The sequence below is a fragment of the Phyllobates terribilis genome, unplaced genomic scaffold, assembly GCF_046119375.1.
Source record: "Phyllobates terribilis strain yellow unplaced genomic scaffold, ASM4611937v1 Scaffold_11__3_contigs__length_659146591, whole genome shotgun sequence".
Taxonomy (NCBI): domain Eukaryota; kingdom Metazoa; phylum Chordata; class Amphibia; order Anura; family Dendrobatidae; genus Phyllobates; species Phyllobates terribilis.
The window spans coordinates 276,091,911-276,106,149 of record NW_027362771.1 but is presented as its reverse complement, the minus strand read 5'-3'; the positions used below and the strand labels follow the sequence as shown (position 1 = coordinate 276,106,149).

The window sequence follows — 14,239 nt, the reverse complement described above, 5'->3', positions numbered from 1 at the left end:
AGCACAATATCTGACCATACTATAGTTAGTTTTGTGAAAAATCCTCTGAAGCACTCAGTGTCTAGTTTCATTATTGCCATTAGTTATGCGCTCTTGTGATAAGCCATGTCGTTTCCCCTGGCCTGTATAACTAAGATGACCAGACCTATTGCCTCTCTCCCTACCTTGATTACCCCCATTAGTACCTGTGGCCATTGCAGGCCTCTAATCCTCTCCAGTTCAAATATGTGTTATGAAACTCCAATTTCCTCCCGCCTGGGCGGACTTTCACCCTTTTTTCTGCACAATATACATACAAGTTCTTAATCATTGCATAACAAAAAAACAGCAAAGAAGTGGTATTTATATGTCATGTCCTGCTATGCACCTGTTCAAGGCTGAGTTAATCAGAAATTTAAACACACATACAATGTTAAAATCGTATAGCATAGAAACAATGCATATAAATGTAAATAATCAAAAAGAAAAAGAAAAGAAGAAAAAAGGAACATATATATATAATAATAATAATATATAAATGATCACTCATAATGATACATCAAATCATGTCTGATGTTTAAACCCGCTGGTACACGTGTATTTAAAGTATAAATCCACCAACTTACTCTACTAAGGAGCTTTCTCCTATAATCATCCACCAAATCTCCACCAATCGCCATGGCCCACGGAGGGGCCACCACAGTCAGTGAATCCTTCCTTATTTAGTATAGAGTCTACCAATACTTTGGGCGTATTAGCCCAGCTGTGCAGCAAGCTGCACCGCCTGTGTATCTAATGAGAATTTTTAACTGCATCTAGCCTAGGCAGACGGTGGGGACCCGCAAACAAACCCAGATGCTCTGCATCTAACCCAGACAATCATTTGATAATATTGCTAGTAGCAGAGTCGCATGGGCTCTAAACCTTGCATAGCCTGTGCATTTTTTCAGATCGCTAAGGATGACCCAACTTGTGTTATCTGTAACATTTGTCACCAAAAGCTAAGTAGAGGCCAAAAAATACATAGTTTGAGTACTTCATGCATGTACCGTCACATGGATATGAAGCATAAGTTGCAGTGCGAAGCTCACTGTGCTACAATGCGGCCTAGCGTGCCGGGACAACCACCATCTGCCCCACCTGTGTCATCCTGGGGAGACTAAAAGCTACTGCGTAGTCTTTTCCAAAAATTTGAGGGAATTACCACGGGAATGGTTTGGAAGAGGTATAAGAGTTTAGGTAGGATGTTCATTTTTATTATACTTATTCTGCCGAACCAGGAAAAATCCTTCACCGGCCAAGAAGTAAGATCTTTATGGAGTTGTTCAATAAAGGGCCCAAAATTAAGATAAAATAGACGGGAGAGGTCTCTATGAATACGAATTCCTAAGTATTTGATACCCTGTGAGGGCCAGGCAAAGGGAAAGTTGGACTGGATGGAATCCTGTATGGATTTGGGGAGGGAGACATCGAGGGCCTCAGACTTTGCTGCATTGATTTTAAAATTTGACCATGTAACAAAGTGATCTATTTCAGCCATAACAGCAGGGATGGATATATGTGATTGAGTGATATATATTAGGACATCATCAGCAAATGCAGAGCACTTGTACTCGGTGCCTCCCACCTCAATCCACCTAATATTGGGTTTATTGCGAATTGATGAGAGCAGGTGCTCCATCACTAGGATGTATAAGAGAGGGGACAGAGGACATCCCTGCCTTGTCCCATTGGTGATTATGAAAGTTGATGAAAATGTTCCATTTATCTTCAGCCTAGCTGACGGATTGCGATACAGGGCCATGATTTTGGCTATAAAAGGGTCCCCTAGACCCCTACCCCAAGCTTTTTAAGAGAATAATATATGGCGTGCCAGGAGACTCTATGGAATGCTTTATCAGCATCCAACAAGAGTATCTAATTACACATTTTTAACTGCATGTAGCCCAGGCAATACTTTGGGCCTAGTAGCAGTGTCTGCTAGTCAGCGGAGTAGCCACCGCCTGTAGATCTAATTACAAATTTTTAACTGCATCTAGCCCAGGAAATACTTTGGACCTAGTAGCAGTGTCTGCTAGTCAGCGGAGTAGCCACCGCCTGTAGATCTAATTACAAATTTTTAACTGCATCTAGCCCAGGAAATACTTTGGACCTAGTAGCAGTGTCTGCTAGTCAGCGGATTATCCCACCTGTTAAGCAAGCTACACCACCTGTAGTTTGGACACTAAATTTTTTCAAAGGAAATGCTTCAGGCCCCCGGGACACTCAGTGAAGAGCATCGGGGAGGCACCCCAAGGCACAGGGGCTGGGACTGGCGGTAGGACGCCTTGCGGTGGACCACCAAGCTTGATCCTTATAAAAGCTTTTGAACTGCAGCAGCTTTAGTGGACGCTACTGAAGTTGGAAATCCCGTGGCTGCTGGCATCAGACTTGCCCTCCAATAGATCCTTGTAAAATGATTTAAAGTGTACTCATTCAAATTACAGAGACAATTTAAATTGAAAAGCTTAGACCTGCCTCCACCGCAGGGGGGCTCGCTCAACCCAACAGCGGACAGGCACCCGTATTGGGAGAGGGGGGCTGGCTGTCAGGGTCCACCGCAGCTCTGGCACAAACCCGGCGACACGGAGGTCGCACGGGCAGGAACGGACTGGCTGTGTTAGCTTCGCACTTTTTTGCTTTTAGAAGGGCATGACATGCCTATATCTGGGTCTCCCCCTCCTTTTACTCCTCCACCTCTTTTCTTTTCGCATGACTATATGTACTTGTCACTTTTCCATGTGTTAGTTGTGTCTTCTGAGCAGCTTGTCAGGTTTTGGACACCTTTGAAGGTGTTTACTATGTGTTTCTATGTGTTTTTGTTTGCCTGCCATTGGTTTTAACGGTGTTCGACGAACAGTTCGGTGAACATACGGGTGTTCGACGAACCGAACTCGAACACTACGGGGTTGGCTCAACTCTAGTCGTAACCCCATTTATAAGGCAAGAAATCCCACTTATTAAACCTGACAGGGCACACCTGTGAAGTGAATACCATTTCCGGTGACTACCTCTTGAGGTTCATCAAGAGAATGCCAAGAGTGTGCAAAGCAGGCATCAAAGCAAAAGGTGGCTACTTTAAAGAACCTAGAATATAAGACATATTTTCAGTTGTTTCACACTTTTTTGTTAACTATATAATTCCACATGTGTTAATTCATAGTTTTGATGCCTTCAGTGTGAATGTACAATTTTCATAGTCATGAAAATATAGAAAAATCTTTAAATGAGAAGGTGTGTCCAAACTTTTGGTCTATACAGTATATAAAGAAATCTATACAGACAGTATACAGACATGTACACATACATATACGCAGACACGTACATAGATATACAGTATACAAATACAGGCACATACATATTTGAAGACATAAGAACAAAAATATTAATATGCACATAAATAGACGTACACAATCATATATACACCCACAGATATACACATATATTGCGGGTGTTTTTTCTTATGAGGATTGGGGACATCACATCTTCTCCTGGCTTGTCTCTTGTCTCCCGTCCAGCCCACATAGTTGATTGAAGATTCTCGATTATGAGGAACATTATTACAGTATGGAGGCAAGGACAAGGAACATTATTAAAGAATGGGGGCCAGGAAGGGGGAATTATTACAGAATAGTGACCAGGAAGGAGGAAATTGTTACTGAATGAGGGTCAGGACGGTTACATTATTAGTGGATCATTATTATAAGATGGGGAAAATTATAACAGGATAGCAACCAGGATGGTGGATATTATTACAGAATACTATCCAGCACGGGCAACATTAATACTGGATGGAGGACATTATGTCAGAATAGAACACTAAAAAAAAGTATAATAAAATATTCCTGGCTCTACTGTATTTCTGACATACTCCACTTTTTATCTTATAAATAATTTTGCAAAATACAGAATAAAATAATGCTGTAGTGCTGTGGAAAAGTGCCATTAAACATTTTTACTTTTCAGTATGCACAATTTAGATAGTTTTTACACTAGTTCCCCACAGCAATAGCCAGAGTATGGGAGGAACGGGGCAGGGAGAAGCCCAAATGAGAAATGTATCAAAATTTAAGCCAATTTAATGGCATAAATTAAGCCAGAAATGTACGTCAGAAAAACTTCTGACTTATGGCTGCAGAAAAATTTCTAGCAAAAGCGCACATCAGTTATAAACTGCATTTAAATCATTAAAGGGATTGTTCAGTACTCTGACAACCACTTTCGCAAATACGGACATACGCGCACCCATTATATTCATTGGTGCACACATGTCAGGTTTTTCCCACGGACCGTATGTCCTTGTGAAAAACTTGTCGGGGAAAAGGCGGTACAGTTTGTGCTGATCCCAGGCGCCTAATGGGGAGAATCATTCAGTGTGATAAAACAAATCATTGCAGCTCACTTCAATCTTCTCTTCCATTACCCTCATTTGCTGGAAAATTTCACCTCCTTCCCTTCTTTCCAATCTCCTATTTGCTGTTTTAGACCAGACAGATTTTTTGTGACAGAGTTAGTTTCTTAATGTGCTTTATGAACCGTTTTACACAAAACCTGTAATGAATATTGAATTTGGCAGTTTTGCGCCCATCATTTACATTATAATTGATCTAAACATGGTTTAATAATTAGACTTTTATTGACCTCATTGTAAAATCTTTATTTTGAGAAAATTAAAATGAAAATTTGCCAGTTTTAAAGATCACATAGACCAAACTTAAATTCCAAAATTATGGGTTTATGCTAAACCCCTCCCCCAGCAATAATCACTTCAAGGCTACATTCCCACGATGAGCTTTTGTTGAGTTTTTGTTGTCGCAGGATTTCTGCACCATTTCAGCACCTATTATATAAACTAGGTTACTTGGGTTTCTTTATTGCATTTTTATCGCATTTTTAATTCTGAGTTTTTGTCTCTTTTTGGTGTTTCATGCTTTAAATAAAGCTGCCTTGCTCTCAAAACTTCCTGGTATTTGGCTTTGAAAAAAATGTATTGATATACCTAGGTGCGGATTACATGCACTTTTGAAGCTTTTCCGCCTCTGAAATGCACTTAAAACAGATTTTGTTTTTTCCCCGTGGAATTTCTGCACTTAATGCAAATCTATGGTGAAATTACCCACACAAAACTCAGCATACCTGCAAGAGAAATTGACATGCTATGGACTTGAAACATGCACTGCAGGTGAGTTTACTTTGCGTTACAAAGAAGCACATTGGGAAGAGACTTCTAGAAATCCTATCCACTTTGCTGGAACTGTAAGTGGCTCCATTTTTGATGCAGCAAAAATATGCAGCTTCAAAAGCTCCTCGTGGGAATGTAGTCTAACACAAAAAAAAGCATTCACCTTCTCTATTCCACTTTTCCAACCCTCCTGGTCATTGTCTAAAAGTCTCTAGCAGGTGACTGTTGTAGACAAAAGGCTGTTGTTATGTTCATGGGTCATACTCTACATCATTGTTTAGCACTAAAACATAATACAAGTAGTGCTACAAGTGTCTGCTAAGGCATGTGTTGGATCAACAGGGGTGTGTCTACAATCTCAAAAAATCGGGGGCACAAGACTTAACCCTTTCACAAAGGGGCCAGTTTCCATTTTTGCATTTTTGTTTTTTCTTCTCCTTCCTTCCAGAGCAATAACTTTTTCTATTTTTCTGTCCATTTTATATATATGAGGGCTTGTCTTGTGCAGGACAAGTTGTACTTTTGATTGACACTATTAATTTTACCACATAGTGTAGAGGAAAACGGGGAAAAAATTGCATGTGGGGAGAAATTGTGAAAAAAATGCAATTTTGACATTGTTTATTAGGAATTGTTTTTATGGTGCACATTTTGTAGTAAAAATGACCTGAAAATATTATTCCCCTCATCAATATGATAATGTCGATACCAAACATGTCCAGTTTTTTTATTATTTTAGTGGTGAAAAAAATCAGAAGTTTGCAAAAAAATCTTTTTGGGTTCTGTCACCATTTTCTCAGAATCGTAATGTTTTCATTTTTTGGTCAATGGAGCAGTTTGATGGCTTTTTTTTTGCGAGGATGGGAGGATGGGATATATGTGACTTTTTGATCGCCTGCAACTGCATTTCTTATGGAATTGCAGCGACCAAAAAAATTTAATTTTGGTCTTCTTGATTTTTTATTTTATTTTAGTTTATGGTGTTGATTAGGTTAACTATGTTTAGATTTAGATAGATAGATAGACTTTTATGAACAAAGAGGTACCACATATTTGTATTTTTTTTATTATCTTTATTTTAAATGGGGACAAAGAAGGGTGGTTTGAATGTTTATTTTTTTTATTCTTTTAAAACATTTTTATTTTACTTTTCACTATTCTTAGTAGTCTCCTTAGGTGACTTGAAGCTGCGATCATCTGATCGCTTGTGCTATAAACACAAATGGCACAGCAATGCTGTATATAGCAATATTATTAGAGGCAGGTCCTGGCTGTAACACACAGCCATCACCTGCCAAGTATGGAGCGGGCAGCAACAACAGGACTAAATATTCCCTACATACTATCACAAATAAAATACACTATACAAAGACCATTATTACCAATATATACACTATCTTAGGCCCAAATAATACTTCCTCTACTATTACCAATATATTGTGAATTAATGTTATCAACATATTTCTAAAGAACAATTTTACAAATAATACCAATATTTACTTATCACCACATATTAACAGAATAATGAATACCTACAAAATAGCCTATTCACACAAGGGGCACTCCCTAAAAACTATCATAACCAAATGCAAGTTGGAAGCAAAAAGACCACCTAAATTAGAGTAAGCTTTATTAAAATTCAAAATGAGACATACAGGTGCTTCTCGCAAAATTAGAATTTCATCAAAAAGTTAATTTATTTCAGTTCTTCAATCCAAAAAGTGAAACGCATATATTATATAGAGTCATTACAAACAAAGTGATCTATTTCAAGTGTTTATTTCTGTTAATGTTGATGATTATGGCTTACAGCCAATGAAAATACAAAAGTCATCTCATTAAATTAGAATACTTTAGAACACTGTACTAGTGATGAGCGAGTACCGTGATATTCGTAATCGCTATACTCGTAACGAGTACTTTGTAATAATCGCGTTCCGAATTGCGAGTACAATGTAAGTCAATGGGAAATGCGAGTTATTTTCTGCTGGACCCTACAAAGGGGTCTGGGTGCCTGAGGAAAAGGCTGAAATGGATGGGAAAGTGATGAAACAGAATGGGAAGAGCCTGGAGAATGTGCCTGCATGCATTTCTGACTCACATAGGATTTCTGGGAATAAGTTTGTCGCAGTGTTACGCCACTTTTACAGACACACAAGAACAACTACCAAGCCTAACCTAAATTGCATGTAGCAGGCCAAAGATGCAATATCAAATATATCACTTGTGCAAGTCAAAGGACAAAGGATATATGGTGCCCCTTCCAGGATGGGTTGGAAAATCTTCTCCAAATGGCTCTGAGATTTTGATTGTCAATATTCCACCAATTATATAGGAAGAGAAGACTTCTTGATACTGTACTGCTTGGTCCAGTGCAGAATGTGCAACATCGTATTTCCAAAATTACTCCTAGGGGCTGTGTCATAGGTGCAGGGAGATTCCATGACAAGGGCCTCCCTTGTCAAACTTTATGTACGATGGAGTACTGTAGTAGTTGTGGCCATCAACAGTCAGTGTAAATTTCTATTGAATATGTATCCCCTATCTCAGTCACAACGTGGCACAACCTGTGACAAGGGCCTCCAATGACAAATATTAGTTTGGTAGGACCAATGTACATTTCAGGTTTGTCCACTGCACAATGTGCATAGGGTTTCTAAAAATTAGCCCTCTGGGCTGAGTCATAGTTAAAGCAGTAAGCAATTATCACAAGGGCCTCCAATCATAAATAGTAGTTCGAAATCAAAACCTGACAAACATAAAATAGGCTTGGATCCTGTTGAGAAGGGAAAGGTATCTGATAAAAATCTGGTAACCAAGGAAAAATTAGAAAAAGTCAAGAGCAAAACTCATTCAAATGATTCACAAACACAAAATAAGAAATCTATTCAAATCTCTCTGCCACCTCCAGAAACTGAACCTGATGAAGATGAATTTGAGCAGCCACCAATGTCTTTTGAGTCCTATCTCAGCTATGACCAGCCCCAGAACCATGAGAAAAAGAAGAAACCTACTGTAAAGCCAACATCTAAATCGACTTCTACACCTGAAAAGAGCAACAAGAAACAGTGAGAGTAAAGTAGATCATAAAAAGAAAAGCAAAGCGAAACAGCAAATGCCTGAAAAAAAGGAAAAGAAAGAGTCCAAGATAGACCAAGTCCCTGTTCTACCTGATATACCATTGCCAACTATCCAGCCAAATTATCGACCTCTTCCATCTATTGACACTGTTCCCTCCATGCCTCACAAGAGGAAAGCTCCATTGTACTCTTAAGAGGAGGATGAAGGTAACGGATTTACTGGACGCATATTAAACTCCAAGATGCAGGTGTATTCTGAATTTAAATCCGCTTACTTACCAAAGATGATGTCCCTCTACAAGCAGTGCATCCAAGTCCTGGCTAACAACATAGACTCGATCTATGAGGTAGGAGGTGTACCTTATCCAATGTTTGAGCCAGTTTTGGAGAAATGCACACCAAAGCAGGTGTACCGGATAGAAGATTGTAATCATGTACTGATTGAGGACTCAGATCAATCACTGTCAAAGAGATTTCAGAAATGAGATTCCAGATGAGTATGAGAGCAGGAGAGAGCTGTATCTCCGTCTCTACGAAGCTCGAGAGAACAGGCTGGTCATGCTAACTCAGAATATCCTCTCTTCACATGCAAACAAGCCTAAAGTCCGACAAGCCAAGATGGCATTTGTGAATACAGAAGTGAAACCCCCACGTGATGTACGTAGAAGGCAAGACAAGTTTGGAACAGGAGCAGCAGTTGTCAGTGAAAAAGCAAGGATTAAACCCTTCATGCCAGTCACTAGCAGTTATAGCACTGTGCCATCTGAGGAACTCTGCTCATTTGACATACCAAGTACTAGCAGTACAGTGTCCACATCAAGCAGTGTTGTCCAGCCCGGACATGATCCTTGTAAACCACAAATGAAAAAGGTCGCTCCCATGATGGCCAAAACAATAAAATCTTTCAAGAACCGGTTTTCTCTGCGATAAAATAAGGACGAGAATGGACTTTTTTTTGTGATGAGGGGATCAGTGCACTGGAAATTGTGAGCGAAATACGCTCTCTTCTATGCCTTCTGAACTTCAAATTAATAAGATTTGTTTTACGAGTGCTCGGGAAATCAATACAGCACAGCCATGTATGGTGTACTAGAAAAGACTTCTGCTTTATTAACTCATGTAGCACTTTAAATAGGGTCAGAGACAAAGGAATAGTTCCCTCTGACCTATGAACCAATAGTAACCAAAAGGGGAGTGAATAATAATGTGAAACCTCCCTGCCCGTCAGTGTTACTTGATCACCATTACACAGAAGTTACAAGACAAGATGGATACCACATACTCAAAATGGATTCTTTTCTCTCACATTTCCCCCCATTTGTGACCAATTATGGCTTCTCAGTAGGTATATAGGAGCGCGCTAGTCGCGTCCTCGGGACTTTCCTACCTGCTTCACCTCAGTTCCCTACCTAAACACCTATAATTGTATCACAACAATGGATCTTTTCTTGACTGGGGTCCATAGTATACAATCAGGGGTTATGTGACACGGTTTTCCTTGCATATAGACCTGAGTAACTCAGGTGTAACATAGATCAGCACTTTTACGGCTACATATATCATCAAGCAGAATAATAATAATTGCATACATGTACAGTGGTGGCCAAAAGTATTGGCACCCCTGCAATTTTGTCAGATAATACTCAGTTTCTTCCCGAAAATGATTGCAATCACAAATTCTTTGGTATTAAATTCTTTGGTATTTTTAAAAATGAAAATTAAAATGAAATTCTCAAAGCACAATCGTTAACAATCCCGAAAAGTAGGAAGAATGGGAAGCATTTAAGGAAACCAGGATGGATGAACACAGAACTTAAACACATGCTAAAAAGAAAGAAAGAAATGTTTATTAAATGGAAAGAGGGAGGCATATCTAAAGAAGATTATAATGCAGTCTGCAGATCCTGTAGGGCACGTATCAGGTTAGCTAAAGCTGACAATGAATTAAGGCTTGCAAGAGATGTCAAAAGCAATAAAAAAGGATTTTGGGGGTATGTCAAAAGTAAAAGAAAAGTCAAAGATGCTATAGGATTTTTACAGGATGAAAATGGAGAAATGGTAAGAGAGGATGTTGAGAAGGCCGAACTTTTTAATTCCTATTTTGCATCTGTTTTCTCTCAGAAAGAAAATGTAACATCAACTGATCTTCACTGTGCTTTTAAAGGAATAGAGGAATCCAAGTTATCTGTAAACAGAAAGATTGTGAGGGAATATTTAGCTAACATAAATGAGTTCAAGTCTCCAGGTCCAGATGAATTACACCCCAGAGTACTGAAGGAGATCGTAGAAGAAATTTTAGAACCACTCTCCATAATCTTTGAAAATTCTTGGAGAACAGGAGAAGTCCCAGAAGACTGGAGAAGAGCAAATGTTGTTCCTATCTTCAAAAAGGGGAAGAAGGTGGACCCAGGGAACTATAGGCCGGTGAGTCTGACTTCTATACCAGGAAAGATCTTTGAACAAATTATTAAACAACATGTATGTAAGTACCTGGATAAGAATGAAGTGATTAACCAGAGTCAGCATGGGTTTGTAACTAACAAGTCACGTCAGACTAACTTAATTTCCTTCTATGACAGAATCACTGACTGGGTGGATCAGGGAAATGCTGTAGATATAGTATATCTTGACTTCAGCAAAGCATTTGACAAAGTATCTCACACCATCCTTATTGAAAAAATGACCAAGTATGCAATGGACCAGGCAACTGTGGATTCATAACTGGCTTAGTGATCGGACTCAAAGGGTGGTTGTAAATGGCTTCACATCCAGCTGGATGATTGTCTCAAGTGGGGTACCACAGGGCTCCGTCCTGGGACCTGTATTGTTCAACATCTTTATCAATGATTTAGATGAAGGAATTGAGGGTAAACTGATTAAATTTGCTGATGACACAAAGCTAAGAGGGATAGCTAATACTAGAGAAGAGAGAGAGAGGATTCAAAAAGACCTAAATAAACTGGAGCAGTGGGCAGCAACCAACAGAATGGTTTTTAACAGGGAAAAATGCAAAGTACTACATCTGGGCAATAAAAATGAAAAAAGCATATACAGAATGGGAGGAATAGAGCTAAGCAACAGTACATGTGAAAAAGACTTAGGTATACTAATAGATCATAGACTGAACATGAGTCAACAGTGTGATGCAGCAGCAAAAAAGGCAAATACAATTCTGGGATGTATTAACAGAAGCATACAGTCTAGATCACGTGAAGTCATTATCGGTCTTTACTCCTCTTTGGTCAGACCTCATCTGGAATACTGTGTACAGTTTTGGGCACCACATTTTAAAAAAGACATAGACAAACTGGAGCAAGTTCAGAGAAGAGCGACCAGAATGGTGACTGGTCTGCAAACCATGTCCTATGAGAAACGGTTGCAGGATTTGGGAATGTTTAGCTTGCAAAAAAGAAGACTGAGAGGAGACTTAATAGCTGTCTACAAATATGTCAAGGGCTGTCACATTGTAGAAGGATCATCTTTATTCTCATTTGCACAAGGAAAGACTAGAAGCAATGGGATGAAACTAAATGGGAGGAGACACAGATTAGATATTAGAAAAAACTTTTTGACAGTTAGGGTGATTAATGAGTGGAACAGGCTGCCACGAGAGGTGGTGAGTTCCCCTTCAATGGACGTCTTCAAACAGAGGCTGGACAGACATCTGTCTGAGATGATCTAGTGAATCCTGCTTTGAGCAGGGGGTTGGACCAGATAACCCAGGAGGTCCCTTCCAACTCTACCATTCTATGATTCTATGATTCTATGATTATTATCTTCATTTAATTTGCTTGCAAGGAAAAAACACAAAAGAGAATGAAGCAAAAATCAAATCATTGATCATTTCACACAAAACTCCAAAAATGGGCCAGACAAAAGTATTGGCACCCTCAGCCAAATACTTGGTTGCACAACCTTTAGCCAAAATAACTGCGAACAAAAGCTTCCTGTAACCATCAATGAGTTTCTTACAATGCTCTGCTGGAATTGTAGACCATTCTTCTTTGGCAAACTGCTCCAGGTCCCTGATATTTGAAGGGTGCCTTCTCCAAACTGCCATTTTGAGATCTCTCCACAGGTGTTCTATGGGATTCAGGTCTGGACTCATTGCTGGCCACCTTAGAAGTCTCCAGTGCTTTCTCTCAAACCATTTTATAGTGCTTTTGGAAGTGTGTTTGGGTCATTGTCCTGCTGGAAGACCCATGACCTCTGAGGGAGACCCAGCTTTCTCACACTGGGCCCTACATTATGCTGCAAAATTTGTTGGTAGTCTTCAGACTTCATAATGCCATGCACACGGTCAAGCAGTCCAGTGCAAGAGGCACCAAAGCAACCCCAAAACATCAGGGAACCTCCGCCATGTTTGACTGTAGGGACCGTGTTCTTTTCTTTGAATGCCTATTTTTTTTTTCCTGTACACTCTATGTTGATGCTTTTTGCCAAAAAGCTCTACTTTTGTCTCATCTGACCAGAGAACATTCTTCCAAAATGTTTTAGGCTTTCTCAGGTAAGGTTTGGCAAACTCCAGCCTGGCTTTTTTATGTCTCGGGGTAAGAAGTGGGGTCTTCCTGGGTATCCTACCATACAGTCCCTTTTCATTCAGACGCCTACGGATAGTACGGGTTGACACTGTTGTACCCTCGGACTGCAGGGCAGCTTGAACTTGTTTGGATGTTAGTCGAGGTTCTTTATCCACCATCCGCACAATCTTGCGTTGAAATGTCTCGTCAATTTTTCTTTTCCGTCCACATCTAGGGAGGTTAGCCACACTGCAATGGGCTTTAAAATTTTTGATGACACTGCGCACGGAAGACACAGGAACATTCAGGTCTTTGGAGATGGACTTGTAGCCTTGAGATTGCTCATGCTTCCTCACAATTTGGTTTCTCAAGTCCTCAGACAGTTCTTTGGTCTTCTTTCTTTTCTCCATGCTCAATGTGGTACACACAAGGACACAGGACAGAGGTTGAGTCAACTTTAATCCATGTTAACTGGCTGAAAGTGTGATTTGGTTATTGCCAACACCTGTTAGGTGCCACAGGTAAGTTGCAGGTGCTGTTAATTACACGAATTAGAGAAGCATCACATGATTTTTCAAACAGTGCCAATACTTTTGTCCACCCCCTTTTTAGGTTTGGTGTGGAATTGTATCCAATTTGGCTTTAGGACAATTATTTTTGTGTTTTTTCATTGAAGACAAATTAAATGAAGATAATAATACCAAAGAATTTGTGATTGCAATCATTTTCAGGAAGAAACTGAGTATTATCTGAAAGAATTGCAGGGGTGCCAATACTTTTGGCCACCACTGTATGTATAATCCCTGAGAGCCCCCACCTAGACCCTTGAACCAATTGGTGGGATTCAGGAAAGAGAATGTTTCTCCCACCAGGAGTCCTTGTTTGTATCATGTTCCTGTAACCACTTATCCCCTATCTCGGTTATCTTCTGTATATCAGTCCTAACCTGGAGATTACAACATGCGGGACCGATGATCTGACACATCCCTCCATAGCGGTCAGGTGGTCCAGCACTATGGGGAGCTGTCAGTGACTACAATTAGCTGCTTCTGTATTATATTAGATGCATTAAGGACATCAAGCACCTGGAAGATCTGGTCATCTAGATAATCAGTCGCCTCTACCAACTTATCCCACATCTACATTATGAATGGGTAAATTAATATGCTGCTCACAATCTTATTTGCCACCCCCATTTCTACAAGATGAGGTTTACCATTGGGTCTGAGATTGTCTGCAGGTCATCTGTATAATGTGTGTAGAGGGATTGCTTTAACATTTACTACGGTGTGAGGCACTATAAAGGTTGATGGGGTCAGGAAGGCCGGTGTGCAGACCTCTGTGAAGTTATTAGGTAACCACTTGTAGCCTGATGTCCACATACAATGTACAAACTCTCTGGTGCTTCCATAACAGTGCTATGGAATAGACTATAAATC

The 14,239-nt window shown here is 39.8% G+C and overlaps 1 pseudogene; it reads left to right on the top strand.

Moving 5' to 3' along the window:
* Positions 1 to 5,189: 5,189 nt before the first annotated feature.
* On the top strand, positions 5,190 to 9,210 carry LOC141167253 (elongin-A pseudogene; annotated as a pseudogene).
* Positions 9,211 to 14,239: the final 5,029 nt, after the last annotated feature.